Here is a 14,633-nt window from a genome sequence, read left to right as displayed (position 1 = left end):
TTCACGGCCGGACGATATAGGCAACCATCGGTTGCATTGGATTTCAATGCATCCAATCACACAGGCGTATTCCCGAGGCATAAAAGCAGCCTGCAAGCCAATATAGCGCTGGCGCGTTTACGTTGGGCAGGAAAGATAGTACTGGAACTATTTTTCTGAACAGGATACATCAGCCGCTGCATAGACTCCTATGGGAGCCAATGACAGCAGCCTGAGAAGGGAGGTGGGAGGGAGTTTAGCAGTGTGACTTCTAAACTCCTTCCATCTTTCTATCCTCCTTTCTCCTCTCTTCTGGCTGTTTGCAATGGGGGGTGGAGGCGAAACTGAGCTCCGCCCCCCCCCCACTCTGCCCCACCCATTGATGGTTGTGGACAAGGTACAGGAGCTTAGCTCCACCCCAGGCCCCTCCCATTGCAAACAGCTGGAGGGAAGGAGAGAGGAGGTGAGACAGACAGGGGTGGTAGGGGGAGAGAGCTTAGCAGAGCTAAGCTGTCTCTCCCCGTCAGATGGCATTGCAGCCTCAGCGTATATGTGCCAGGCCTGGGTCGTCTGAATGGGTACACAAACGTTAGATTTGTGTGCCCGGTCACACATTTTTATGGCGCCGTCGGGCATACGTAAAGATGCCTACGGCCATGTGAAAGAGGCCTTAGGTACATGTATTTCAATGTTGCAAACATTCTTTTCATTTTTGGGGGAAATTTGTCTCATTTGTTCCCGTATGTGTATCAGGTGTTAAAAAAATTGAAAAGAGCAAATCCAATTATTGCATAATTTAGGGATTATAGTTCGTTTCTGAAGAGTTGATGGGAAGGTTAAAGGGATTATACTAGAATATACTTTTATCATCTATCAATATCATCTAACAAATCAGGAGAATGGGGATCCCGTGTCTCCTCTCCTCATTACTGTGTGCTTGGTCCACCCACCTGCAGTGACTTCAGATTAAATGAGTAGTGGCCGAGGTTGCCAGACACCCCTCTGTTCATTTCAATGAAGGCCCTTTTACATGGGCGTAGGCGTTTTTACGTTTTCTTGTCCACACTGTTTATTGGCATGAATGGGCATTTTTCCGTGATCATAGACAGCATTTTGTCACACATTCACACGACCAAGAGTGTCATTTTTAGCAAAAAAATATGTTGCACCCCAGAAACTCTGCAAATATCCTTAGGATGCCTTCCAATGTCTACATAGAGGGACCTGTAAGCTTTTCACAACATTGGACACTGCTAAAATGCCTCCCCCTCCCTTTTTTTGTTCAGCTCCCATTGGAGTCTATTGGAGCTGCCAACGTATATCGGGCAAAAGATAGATTCAGAACTATCTTTTTGCCTGCAGTATATGTGTCAGCGCATATTTCGGTCGCATATGTTCCATTTTTCACGGTTCAATGTTTTTATACGCCGTATATTCACTCATGTGCACGGATGCATTGGAAACCAATGGCTCAAATGGTCTCATATATCGGTCAGGCATGAAAATTTGCCGTTTATAAGCTTGTGTGAATGAAGCCTGAGGCTGATGTACATAGCTGAGTACAAGAGCTTGGCTATCTCCAGCAGTTCCACTGAAAATCAATAGAGTAGCACTGTGACCGCATGACCACCACTCCATTCAATCTCCTTCTCACTGTAGGGGATGCAGTAAGCCTTCAGTTGTGAGACCCCCACCGAACAGACTTTTATCACCTATCCTAGGGATAAGTGAAAAGTTTATTCTGGTACAACCCCTTTATAGCCCATAAAAGTTTTCTTTATAAATGAGATATATTTATATATGTAACATTGTATCATTATTTTCTGCACCCAGGAGCTCAATATGTTTTTAGAAGCACTCTGATTTTTAAAATAAACATTGAAAGTTTGTGTATTGGGATTGTAATATTAGTTGTAATCTGTATCTGACACATTACAGCGTGTGACAATTACCTGTCAGGCTTCCTCCAGTTTCTTTTATGGGTAAGTGAATAATTGCCAATTACTTTTTCCAAACAGTGTACCGGAGTGTAACAAAACAAATCATGTCAGCAGTGAAGGAAACTTGCAAGGTTGACAGTATAGGTCTTCTTTATGTTAATATTTGTAAAATAATTCATAACAGGACAACTTTCATGGCATATGAAACTAATGTTGGGAGTGTCCCAATATGTAGACTCAGGAAGAGCAATGGATCATGTAGGTTGCACTTATTTGGACAATTTTGCCATGTGATTTTTGTGCAATTGCAATAAAGACAGAACTTGCCTGGGAAAAGAACCCATTCACTTGAATGGGTTAATTCACATTAGTTATTTTTCTCTCGGACCGATAGTCCAAGTTTGAAAAAATAGCTGTTACAAAGTACTGATAGACAGTGAGAACAACCAGGAATCGCGAGAACAGCGTACCACAAGTACTCCAATTGAATGAAACGTCGGTGACAAGTGCTAAGTCTCTTTCTATAGCGACAGCCGAGTGATGCGCTTGGCTATCATTGTTAGTCCCATAGGAGTGAATGGAGCGGTGCTCATGCATGCACACTGACACTACGTTCACCCTTGGGATTTGCGGCATGCTGTTTTCCAGATCCGTGGGCAATCCGGTGTTCAGACCCCCAGCAATGAAACATTTATCACCTATGCTGTGAAGGGGTGTTACATCATATGTTTTCATGGTAGCAGACAGCAAACAAATTCTTTGTCTGCCTGATTCTGTAGTCATACTATCTTCAATCAGTCCCTCGATTCTTACTAATATAGTATCATGTATGATTAGACTCGTCAGTGCAACCGATGATGATAAATTCCGGAGCCCAGCATGGGGTCAGACTGAAAGATGGATTAATGGGATATCTATGGTCAAACGTAGGAGACTAGAATGGACTACGATAAGGAACTCAGAAGGAAGATTGACAGCATTCAAGGTGCAAAATTTAAAAGTTATCTTTATTCCTCCAAGGACATATTAGCAGCAATGTTTCGACCAAAAGGTCTTTGTCAAACATACATATACATGGAAGTATCTCACATGTATAATAACTCAAGATAGGATTAGCCATATAGGCCCCTCTTACATCATCCTTGATCAGCCTTCAATACCGAGCGCAAAATCCAACATGGCGCAATCTACATCAATCAGCATCAAGGCATATTAACTGTACAAGAGAACATTCATAATACATCATAATTAGGCCAAACCGTCACACTCAAATATAGCCTTGATACATGTGAATTCACCCAAAAAATTGTCTAAGCAATAAAAGAGACGTTATAAGTGCACATCAGTCCATCACTCCTAAGGGCTCAGTCACACGGGCGCATTGGCATCTGTGCACAGGCGCCGATGCGCCAGTGTGACTGAGCCCTCACTGCAGGAAGAAGACGGCCGTACCTCAAGATGGTCGTCCCTCTGCAGCGCTGAAGAAAGAACACATGACCGGCAATGAAGCCAGTCACATGTTTTTTCTCCCAGCGCTGCAGAGAGACGTTCGTCTTGAGGTACGGCCGTCTTCCTCCTGCAGTAACATGGGCGCCGATGCGCCCGTGTGACTGAGCCCTAACAGGGCAATCAACATCTAAATGCAGAGGTCTGCCATCCAAACCTCAATAAGAGCGTGGTCAAGGGGATATCAAAAAAAAAAAATCCATATTCCCACTAATATAAACATGTAGAATTCTAAATGGGTGCACTAATGGACAACTAGCACTCAACGTCTACTAAATCCCATAAAAATGCAGGAATGATCAACCACAAATAGGAATGCCCCCATAATGGGTGTTAAATCACTCAAATGTGCCTTTGTACGAATGCTGGGATTGTCCAAATAAGTTGTAGCGAAAGAAATGCATATTCCAGATTGGAAGTGTGCACAGTAACCTATAGTACTTTTTTCTACTCGCATAATAAGGAACTGTGATAATGGCAACACGTATTATATGAACCACCTAAACCGGATCTGTCACTCAAGCAGAGCAACCACCCCGACAAGAGTGACCCCAAAGCAGGAGGAAAGTCAAAGACCTTGCAAAAGGAGCTAGGTCAAATACCCTCATAGAGAAACTGACAGGCTAGCTGGGCTGATAGACAGCCCAGCCAGCCTATCAGTGCTGGAACACAATGGCGATGTTACTCTGTCAGTGCCATATGACAGTACACATGTGCCATGTGGAGCATCAGGTGGTCTGGAGCTGACATTGTGGCATTACCCTGGACTGGCTCTGGTAATCAGGAAGTCACAGCTCTGTTGGCACTGTGACAAATGCATTTGACAGGCTATCAATAAGTAGGGAACATGTGGAGGGCAATATAACTGCAGGAACTATGACTGAAAAACCAGACTACAGACTTTGTTTATTGTCTGTTACAATGGAAACATATAGACCTGCGGAGAAGCTGTCGACAAAGGATGATAAGAAAATTTTAATGAAGACATTTTGTAATCACGGAATTTAGTTGTAGTGGTCAAGCAGACACAACATTTACTACAGAGTCATGATAGATTTGACACATCTAGTTTAAAACAGTATCATAGTATGGTAAGCCTAAAAAAGACATCTGTCCATCTAGTTCAGCCCATTACCCCAATGTTGATCCAGAGAAAAGCAGAAAAAAACAATGAGGTAGAAGCCAAATGACCTCATTTAAGGGAAAAAGTCCTCTTTGGCTCCAAGTCTGGAAATCAGAATAATTGTCTCACTGCTCTTAGAGTAAAGCACCCCCTTCTATTTTGGTGACAAAACCTTCTTTCCACTAGACGTAGAGGATGCCCCTTGTTACGGTCTCAGTCATGGCAGATCATGGCAGAGATCTCTGTATTATCCCCTAATGCATTTATACATAGTTATTAAAACGCCCCTCAGCCATCTTTTTTCTATAGTAAATAACCCCGAATTTGGTGACCCCTTTGGGTATTGTAGTCCGTCCATTCCATTTGTGACTTTAGTTGCTTGTCTTTGAACCTGCTCAAGCTCTAATATGTCCTTCTTGAAAACCATACACAGTATTCCATGTGTGGTCTGACCAGTGACTTGTAAAGAGGAATGTTCTCACCATGTGCCCCTGACACTGATTGCTCCAGTTAAACTTACAATTAACTAAATTCCCCAAGTCCCTTTCCACATCAGTGTTTCCCACTGGTTTCTTATTTAGTGTGTAATGCTGACATGTATTTTCCCAGCCCATGTGCATTACCTTACATTTATAAGTGTTAAACCTCATTTGCCACTTTTCTGCCCAAGCCCTCCCAACTTATCTCTTATGTTAATTACTTTACATAGTTTTGTATCATCTGCAAATATTGATATTTTACTGTTCAATCACTCTACCAGGTCATTAACCCCTTGTTGGTTGTTTTGTACCTTAAAGGGGTTCTGTCATTAAAAACAAAAAATTTTATACTTACCTATTGCTCCCCAGGCAGCCTGCTTACCTCTTCTTCTTATCCCAAATCTTCTCCTGGAGCCGCTTGTCAATTCGGTCACGTGACCTCCAGCACCCGATTTTCTTCCATCCGGTCAAAAAGCGTACACTGCCTACCTTCCGCTTCCTTCAGGTCAATGTACGCATACGTCACTAGTGACGTGTGCGTACATTGTCTTGTGAGGAAGCGCGGAATGAAGGTAGCCGCGCGAGACAACGGCACGACTGCGCACGCGCGAGACAGCGGCACACGACTGCGCATGCGCGAGTCTGCGGCGCGCTCGCGCTCGCCTGGGAGCGCGGCACACGACTGCGCATGCGCGAGTCTGCGGCGCGCTCGCGCTCGCCTGGGAGCACGTTACACGTGCACACTCTCTGCCAATAGAAATGTATCCCTGACACTGTTGTCAGGCAGAATACATTTCTATTAGCCAATGGAAATGCAAGCTTCTGCTGCCTCTCGGCCAATAGAAATGTATCCCTGACACTGTTGTCAGGCAGAATATATTTCTATTAGCCAATGGAAATGCAAGCTTCTGCATATAAGCATATATATATTTTATTTATATAAATATATATATATAAATAAAAGTATATATATAAAAAAGCATATATGTGTGTGCATATATAAATATATGCATATATATATGTGTGTGCATATATAAATGTATATATATATACAGATATATATGCTATCTGTATCTGTCTACCCGTCTGTGTCTATCCGTCTGTATTTATCCGTCTATCCGTCTGTATTTATCCGTCTACATTTATCTCTCTATGCATCTGTATTTATCCATCTATCCGTCTGCATTTATCCGTCTGCGTCTGCCCGTCTATCCATCCGTGTCTATTCATCTATATGTTTATGTGTATATACAAACATATATCTATCTAGCTTTATTTGTCTGTGTGTGTGTATATGGCGGTTTCAGGCGAATGTAATTTTTTTCCCTTATGCGGCCATGATTGTCACGGCCGTATATTGGGACAAAACGAAGCCTATGATTACTGTGGTTTCTCTCTCGTTAATACTTGACCGAGAAAATATAGGACCTCCCCTATGAATACTATGTGCGTGAAAGATCGGGCGGCCGCCGTATTCCCACCATTTATTTTGTTTCTTACAGTTGCTCCTACAGCGGTGTGTGTGTGTGTTTGTTTGTATGTATGTATGTATGTGTATATATATGATACACACATACGCACATCACAAGGCATTGTTCTTACAAGGCGCACTGCACTGGCAGACACACTCGCATATTTGCCATGCAAGATATTGGTTTGAGTTTCTCGGGCTGATATAGTGCTCACTTGTGTAAAATCAGCCACAGAGAATGAATTTAACATCACCAAAGACATAAAGCTATACATTGCCCTCTATTGTCAGCATGCTGTTATCCTGACCCCCAAGTGTCAATGCATAATGCATCCCAAGTGGCAGCGTGCCCACCAATATCACGTCTTGTATCCAAGCTAGAGGCGATACAACAGGGTCCTAGAACGTCCATGCCCGTCCGTTTCGCATTTTGAATCCAAGCTAGAGGTGGTACAACAGGGTACTAGAGCCTCCATGCCCCCCGTATCACATCTTGTATCCAAGCTAGAGGCGGTACAACAGGACATACATATATACATACAATAGGACCAGCTTTACACAGATGTAAGTGCAGTTGCGCACACTTTTGTGCACTTTTTTGTCTCTCTGAGGGCAGCCGCACATGGGTGTAAGCGTGGAACGTACATGTCCTATGCAGTGTGTAGATATATTACTATACATATTATATGTGTGTGTGTGTATGTATGTGTATATATATATATATATATATATATATATATATATATATATACACACACACACATACATACATATATCTATACACACACATCTTGATACATATACGCATAGATAAATGTATATATACATACACTCATACAATACATTGCATGGGGAATATTCCTGTTTTTACCATGTGGAGTGACTACTGTGAGTGATTTTTATGAGTGACTGCTATGAGTGACTGCTATGAGTGACTGCTTTGAGTGACTACAGTGAGTGGCTACTGTGAGATTCCAGGGAAGATCTGGAGGCCCTTGGGAAACTCTGGGTGTTCAGAGACCCAGGGAGAAACACTAGCAGATTTTGGTAGACTGCAGGCAGGACTATTCACTGCACTGGATGGGCGGAAGTAGCTTTGTGAGGGCGGAAGTGGTCAGCACAGCAAGGGGTGCTGGGAGATGACCTCCTAGCAGGAGGGGCTGAAGATGTAAACAGAGCATGGAGGTGAAAAATGAAGCCTAGGTAAGTACTACTTCTGAAAAAAACGTTTTATATGTGTTATTTACCACAGGTTGTGCCAGCGGGGCAGATTTACTGGAGAAAAAAAATACAGATTGTAATGACAGAACCCCTTTAAGGACCAGACACTTTTTAGGGATTTTACCCATGTGGCGGTTTTACTGCTCTATTTTTTTTCCTTTAGCTACCAAAATTATTTTGCTGTGTTTTTTTTCCCCGTGACATATAGGACTAATTTTTTAAAATCTTTTTCACTGACTTTTTTTTCCGTTTTTTAATTTTATGGGGTGTAAAAAGCTAAAAAAAAATGATTTTTTAGCATTTATAGTTTTTTTTAAATTATTTTTATATTTATACTAAATTAAAGTATGGGAACTGGGTTCCTCTATTTGTTTCGGACGTTTTGATATATAGTATGCATGGTTTTGGTTTACAGGGCGCATACGGCGCCGGTTTTTGTTGGCGTCTGCTTTGTGTTATTCTCTTTTTTTATGTATATATTGTTTTTTTCTGTTATTTTGTTTTACTGATGTATGTAATTGTGTTTTTTACTATCTATGTCCTCCATGACGTCATGTAAGACCTCTGGGGGACATTCACATTTTTTTTTCTTTATTTGACACTTTCCCACTGTAGCTTGGGCATCCATAGGAGCCCCAGTTACAGGGAAAAGCAACCCCTGTAGTGACATTAGTCACTTTCAGAGCTGCCAGGGTCTAGTTTGACCCTCCAGCTCTGCAGTAGCAGGGAATCCCGGGAGGTCACATGACCCCCCTTCCCGGGCTCCCGTACTGAAAGAGCATGTTACTTTCACTCTACCCACACAGTGCTCATTGAGTACTGTATATCGGGGAAGCAGAAGGCAGAAAGGGTTAAAAACCCCTCCTGCCTTCTGCTCCGGGTTATCAGCTGTCACTAACAGCTGATAACCCGTTCCTGCCTCTGATTGATTGCAGAGCAGGAGACTTAAAGCACCACTGTAATTTTACTATTGACGGTACTCTAAGCCCAGGACCAGCCGCCGTAAATTTACGGTTGCTGTTCCTAAATGGGCTAATTGATATATTAAAAAGAATTAGTCCAAAACTGATCTCTGTGGTACCCCACTAGTAACGTCAACCCAATCAGAGTATGTACCATTTATAACCAGACTCTGCTTTCTATCACTGAGCCAGTTACTTACCCACTAACACAAATTCTCACCCAGACCAAGCATTCTCCTTTTATATACCAATATACCAGTATCAAATACTTTGGAAAAGTCCAGAAACACAAGATACAATGACTCTCCTTGGTCCAATCTAGAACTTACCTCCTCGTAGAAGCTGATTAGATGGTTTGACAGGAGCGACCCCTCATTAACCCATGCTGATATGGAGTTATACCGCCATTTTCCTTAAGATACTCCAGGATTGCATCTCTTAAAAACTCTTCAAACAATCTATCCACAATAAATGTAAGCCTTTCCGATTATTTGACCCGTTGTTGAATATCAGCAACACGTTGGCTATGCGCCAATCCAGTGGAACAGACCCAGTCACTATAGAGTCCTCAAATATAAGATACAAGGGTCTGTCTATCACTTTACTTAATCCCCATGATTTGTCTATTTTAATCTTTTCAGGGTGGCTCTACACTTCTTCTTGGGTTTAATAGGTATTTGCAAATCTCAACAGGCACCACTGACTGTAATGGGTTTTTTTGGGCCCCTTTGTGGTTTCCCTGTTTTTGCTGACAATTACAGTACTTCGAACTATGTTATTCTTCCCATCAAAACTACTGGAAAGAACTTGATCATCGCAAATTCAGGACACATAGTAGACATGATGGTTCATACTAACTAACAGCAAGCAGAGTTCTTGACAACCATGAGAAATTGATGCAGAAAAGTATACTGGTCAATTGTCACTTTTCATCATACAAAGACTAAGCTTTATTTGCTGTAACCAGAACATCCTTTAACTGTCCACAATGTAATTGATTCCAGTTCCAGTCCACCACCATGAATGTTTATGACAGCATTCCAATTATAACTAAGTGCCATCAAGTGGATTCTGACACTTGACAACTATATGAGTAACATTTTTCTAGGTTATGACTGAGCTATTAGACTTCAATTATCTGCATATTAATTGTAAAATTATCTCATTTTGCCAATGCTGTTCTCTGAGAATAGCTATGAGCTGTTTATATCACTATAACTCAGGAAAATGGAGTCAAAGAGATTCAGAAACGGTTTTTCCCAGAATACATCATAACAATTTGTAAACTCATAAAACCGTGTGATGACCACAACAATTCCATACACTTAATCCTGTATTTCTCTGATGCTGTCTCTACCATAATATACATATGCGTTTGTTATATGCTTTGTCCAGTTGTACAGTTGCAATCAAAATTATATAACCTTCATTGCAAATTAAGTTTATTTCTAGAGATGAGCGAGTGTACTCGGCCACGCCCCTTTTTCGCCCGAGTACCGCAATTTTCGAGTACTTCTGTACTCGGGCGAAAAGATTCGGTGGGCGCCGTGGGTGAGTGGGGGGTTGCAGCGGGGAGTGGGGGGGAGAGGGAGAGAGAGAGAGAGAGGGCCCCCCCCTGTTCCCCGCTGCTACCCCCCGCGCCACCACGCCTCCCCCTGCCCCCCGGTGCCCCCCGAATCTTTTCACCCGAGTACTGAAGTACTCGAAAATTGCGGTGCTCGATCGAGTAAATACTCGAAACGAGTATACTCGCTCATCTCTATTTATTTCCCAAATTTATAGACTTTCAACTGTTTGTAAAAATGAGAATATTTTCAGTAGCTGAACACAGCCTATATAACAAGCGGTTTCTCCAAGTTCAACACCAAATGTCACTTTTAATGACTACTGCAGTCTCCAAATTATTCAAGCCCTTCATGACAAGCGTCTTTAGTATGTAGTAGAGCACCTTTTGCTGTTATGTCTTGAAGGAAATGTGATGCATACCCAGACAGCAGCTTCTGATAGTGTTCCTGATGAATATTCTTGAGTAACATTGAACGAATCAAAATAGTCAAACTTTGCTAAAAGTTCAGTTTGGTATGAGCCCAGACCTTGAGCAGGTTGTCTCCACCGAAATCCAGCTCAGTGTTTATACCAGGGTCCAAGGTTCCAAGCTGCCTAAGGACAATATTCTCATTGATGCTTGTGTGAGTTTCTACAAACATTCATACAACTCCATGCAGTCTTTGGTCAATTTGAACCCAGGACCCCAGTGCTAACCACTGAGCCACATAGGAGGAGGAATTTCACAGCTCTTTGACAGTTTTATACATCAGTTTTAGGGCTGTTGTTGAAATTTTGGTTCAAACTAATTCGGACCGAATCAAAGTTCAGTGAAGGGGCCAAACAATACTTTTGAAAACTTTGCTCGACACTATTCTTGTGTTTGCGTACTGCAACTAGCTTCTTCAAATCCCACCAAGTCAGTTGACTGACAGCCAATCTAGAATCTTCTAGGACTTCTTCTGAAACCAAGGCTTGGTGAACTCTGAGTTATGCTTGAGATCATTATTCTGTTTGAAGGTCCGTTGACTCAGAAGCTTCAGCTTCCTCACAGAAGGCATTATGTTTTCTCCTTGCTGAAAGATTCTAGTGCCAGAAGCAAAGCAAACCTAGAGCATCAGTGAGCCACTGCCATGCTTCACTGTAGGTAGGGTGTTATTTTTAGCAGACTATAGGATACCCGAGTAGTGAGGAACTAGACTACTCGGAATATTAACATGATCAGTATAAGTTAATTTATTTTAACACTTCACTGCCTTAGAATTTTTTTTCCCAACTGGGCAACCCTTCTTTAATTTAAATGCTTCAAATACTTTCAGTGTTTCTTCTGCACAACATATTACAACAGATTTTTTTTTTCAAAGCGTGTGCAAGGGAAAAGTGGAGCAGTTAACCATGCCAACCTAAAAGATCCTGGCTGCAACTTTTCAGAGGTCTTTGACCTAAATTATTTTTTAAGGAGTTTTACCACAAAAACAAGTTTTCTCTTATCCACAGGATAGGCAATATCTTGCTGATTTGTAGGGTCTGACTGTTAGGACCCCCACCAATGCCAAGAATGGTGCTCTGGAGCATCCCCAAATGGATTTATGGATGCACATGCACACCACTGCTCAATTCAACTAAAGTGGACTACCAGAGATAGTCAAACACATGGACTAAGCTGTCTCCAGCAGTTCAATTGAAATGGATAGAGTCGTGGTGTGCATGTGCAGATCCTGCTCTGTTCATTCAGGGATGATCCAGATGGCTGTTTTTTATATCTGTGGGCAAACCAATGGTTGGACCCCAACCCATCAGCAATTTATCCACTATCAGGTGGATAGGGAATAATTAGTTTTCATAGTGAAATCCCATTAAAAGAGTTAAACCAAAATTGACTTTTATTAATATGCATGGGATAGGTGATAAAAGTCCGATGGGTGGGGTGCTCACGGCTTATACTCCCACCAATCCTGAGAACAGGGGTTCCATGTCCCTCTCTTACCCTAACTGTGAGCTCAATACACTCCCATAGTGAGAAGGAGATTGAATGGAGCAGCGGTCAAGCATGCGAGGTGCTGCTCTATTCCTCTTCAGTGGGGCTGCCAGAGATAGACAGTGCTTGTTTTTGGCTATTTCCGTCACCTCCATTGAACTTAATAAAGTGGCGGTACACATTTGTAACTGTTAGCAACTGTCAGATGCAGCAAAAAGCAAAGTCCACACTTCCAACAAATAAATGTGAAGCTGCACGCAAGCCATGGCTGCACCAAAAACAGTAACAGAAAAACATGCTTCAGCACTCATACACACTGAATACCTGAATAAAATTGCACACCTCTGGTTTATACCAATCGCAAAAATGCTAACTTCTTAGTGCAAATTTTGATCAAAACTTCTGATGCGTCCAAGCAAACCTGTGGGGAAAAAGCCTTCAAATTAATACTGGATATGGATACTGGAAAAGCTGGATACCTAGCTACACACTCTCCATGAAACACCTAGAATTGATGGGTGAATGAAATACATGAGAAAAGAGCAGGCAGCTTCTCACACACCACATGTAACAAAAGTCAGCACAAAGTCAGCAGATGGGCCCACATGTTTTGGTCAAAATGTGCGTTATGAACCTTGTGTTTTTAATGTAGTTAGAACCGGTAGTTAGTTATTGAATTTTGTTCAGATTTTAAATGCATATAGGTGCTAAAGCATATTTCTCTTACTGTATTTGTTGCAGTCATGGCTTACATGCACTATCAAGCCCACAGTGATGAGAAGGACACAGGACAGACATTCTCAGAATTGGTGGGAGTCTTAGTGGTAACACCCCTACTGATCAAACTTTTATCAGATATCCTATGGTTAGTGATAAAAGCTAATACTGGGAACACCCCATTAAGTGTAATGCCCCTTTTACACAAGCCAAGACATCACGAGCTGGTGATGTCATCAACAGCTTGTCAATGCTGGGCCAGCCCACTTAGACTACATGATTCTCATTGACAATCCTGCAGTTCTCGTTCACTTGTCGTTCAGTGTTTCACATTCTTAAGTCTGGAATCCATACACAGACAGCTGTTTCAGGGTGTTTGCCTCTCATCAGTGTGCAGTAGGTTTCTGGCTTGGCTAGCGAGAGTCCTGTGATGTGGCTTTGGGGGTGGAGGGGGGTTTCATCTCTCCTCATACACAGCTGCTTATAAAGAGTCTGACATTGATTTGCATGAGTATTGCTTTAAAATAGGTGGCTCTGCAAAGGTATTATTTCATCTTCCTTATCTGCATATATTTCCCAGAGGAGCATGCCTGGCCTTATAAGTGTCCTCACTCATCTCCTAGTTGTCTGCTCACACTCCTTCTAGGTGCTCTTCTTAAGAAGAGATGATACCCTTCCCGACTCACATTCCTATGTGAAGCACTGAACGATGAGTGTTTCAATTGCCCAACAAGTGAACGAGCCGGCACAGATTTTTTTGCCGGTTGAAAGTGAACGACGAACGAGAAGCACACAATTTTCGGTCATCTTTGGCTGTGTTTAAACTGAATGGTTATTCTTTAGTTTTGCTTGTTTGAACGATTTTCTGAACGATAACCGTTCAGTCTAACGCAGCTTAACTTTTCTCTTGCACAGATCCCCCTCTATTGTTTTCTTAATATGAGCAACCGTATCTACACAATTATCATGTATTCTATTAAAATATATATTTATGCACAAGCTATCCTGGTTTTTAAACTCTGATTTAACCTGGTCAAGTTTTTCGTTCCGTGACCGCCATAGTTTGAACTGTAAAAATTAGGTTGATAATTGGAGGGAAATGAAGCCCATCGCTACTATTGAATATGTTACAGAATGCAGTTTGCAGTTCTTTGAAAAGCCATTCGTTTTGTTTCTTGTGAAATGACTTACATACGATTACATTTCTGATTTGAAATTCTTCGGCTGGCTATAATGGGAGATACTTTTAGGTCTGATTGCAGTTACAAAAAAAAACTGCTATTTATTTTCCGAGATTAAGTTCCATGGCAAGGCTTTGATGTTATACACTTTGCAATGTTCGGTACACGGCTTTTGAAGCAGAGTGCTATTGTGATTGCATTATATACATTATGGATTGCAAGCGCATTGTAAATGAGGAAACATTATTTCTCAGCCTATCTCTCCCGATCTATAATTACACAACACTGCCATAGATACAAAAGAAAGAAGAGTTATGGACTGGAATTAAATGTGAAGACATAGTTTACTGCTTGCGAGGGTAAAGACTAGGGTTACATTAGGAGATAGGACTCATTTAGGGCTACTTATTCACATTCTCAGAGTAAATAACTATTGTGTCTAGTGCTATAGACATTCAAGAACTGTATTCAAAGCATGGGCAGGCAAGTTATCAATACTGTTGTTAGAAGTTCTGAGGCCATTATTGAGTG

Source organism: Eleutherodactylus coqui, chromosome 1, assembly GCF_035609145.1.
Source record: "Eleutherodactylus coqui strain aEleCoq1 chromosome 1, aEleCoq1.hap1, whole genome shotgun sequence".
NCBI classification, from domain to species: domain Eukaryota; kingdom Metazoa; phylum Chordata; class Amphibia; order Anura; family Eleutherodactylidae; genus Eleutherodactylus; species Eleutherodactylus coqui.
The sequence above is the reverse complement of the archived record's forward strand: the minus strand, read 5'-3'. Positions refer to the sequence as shown.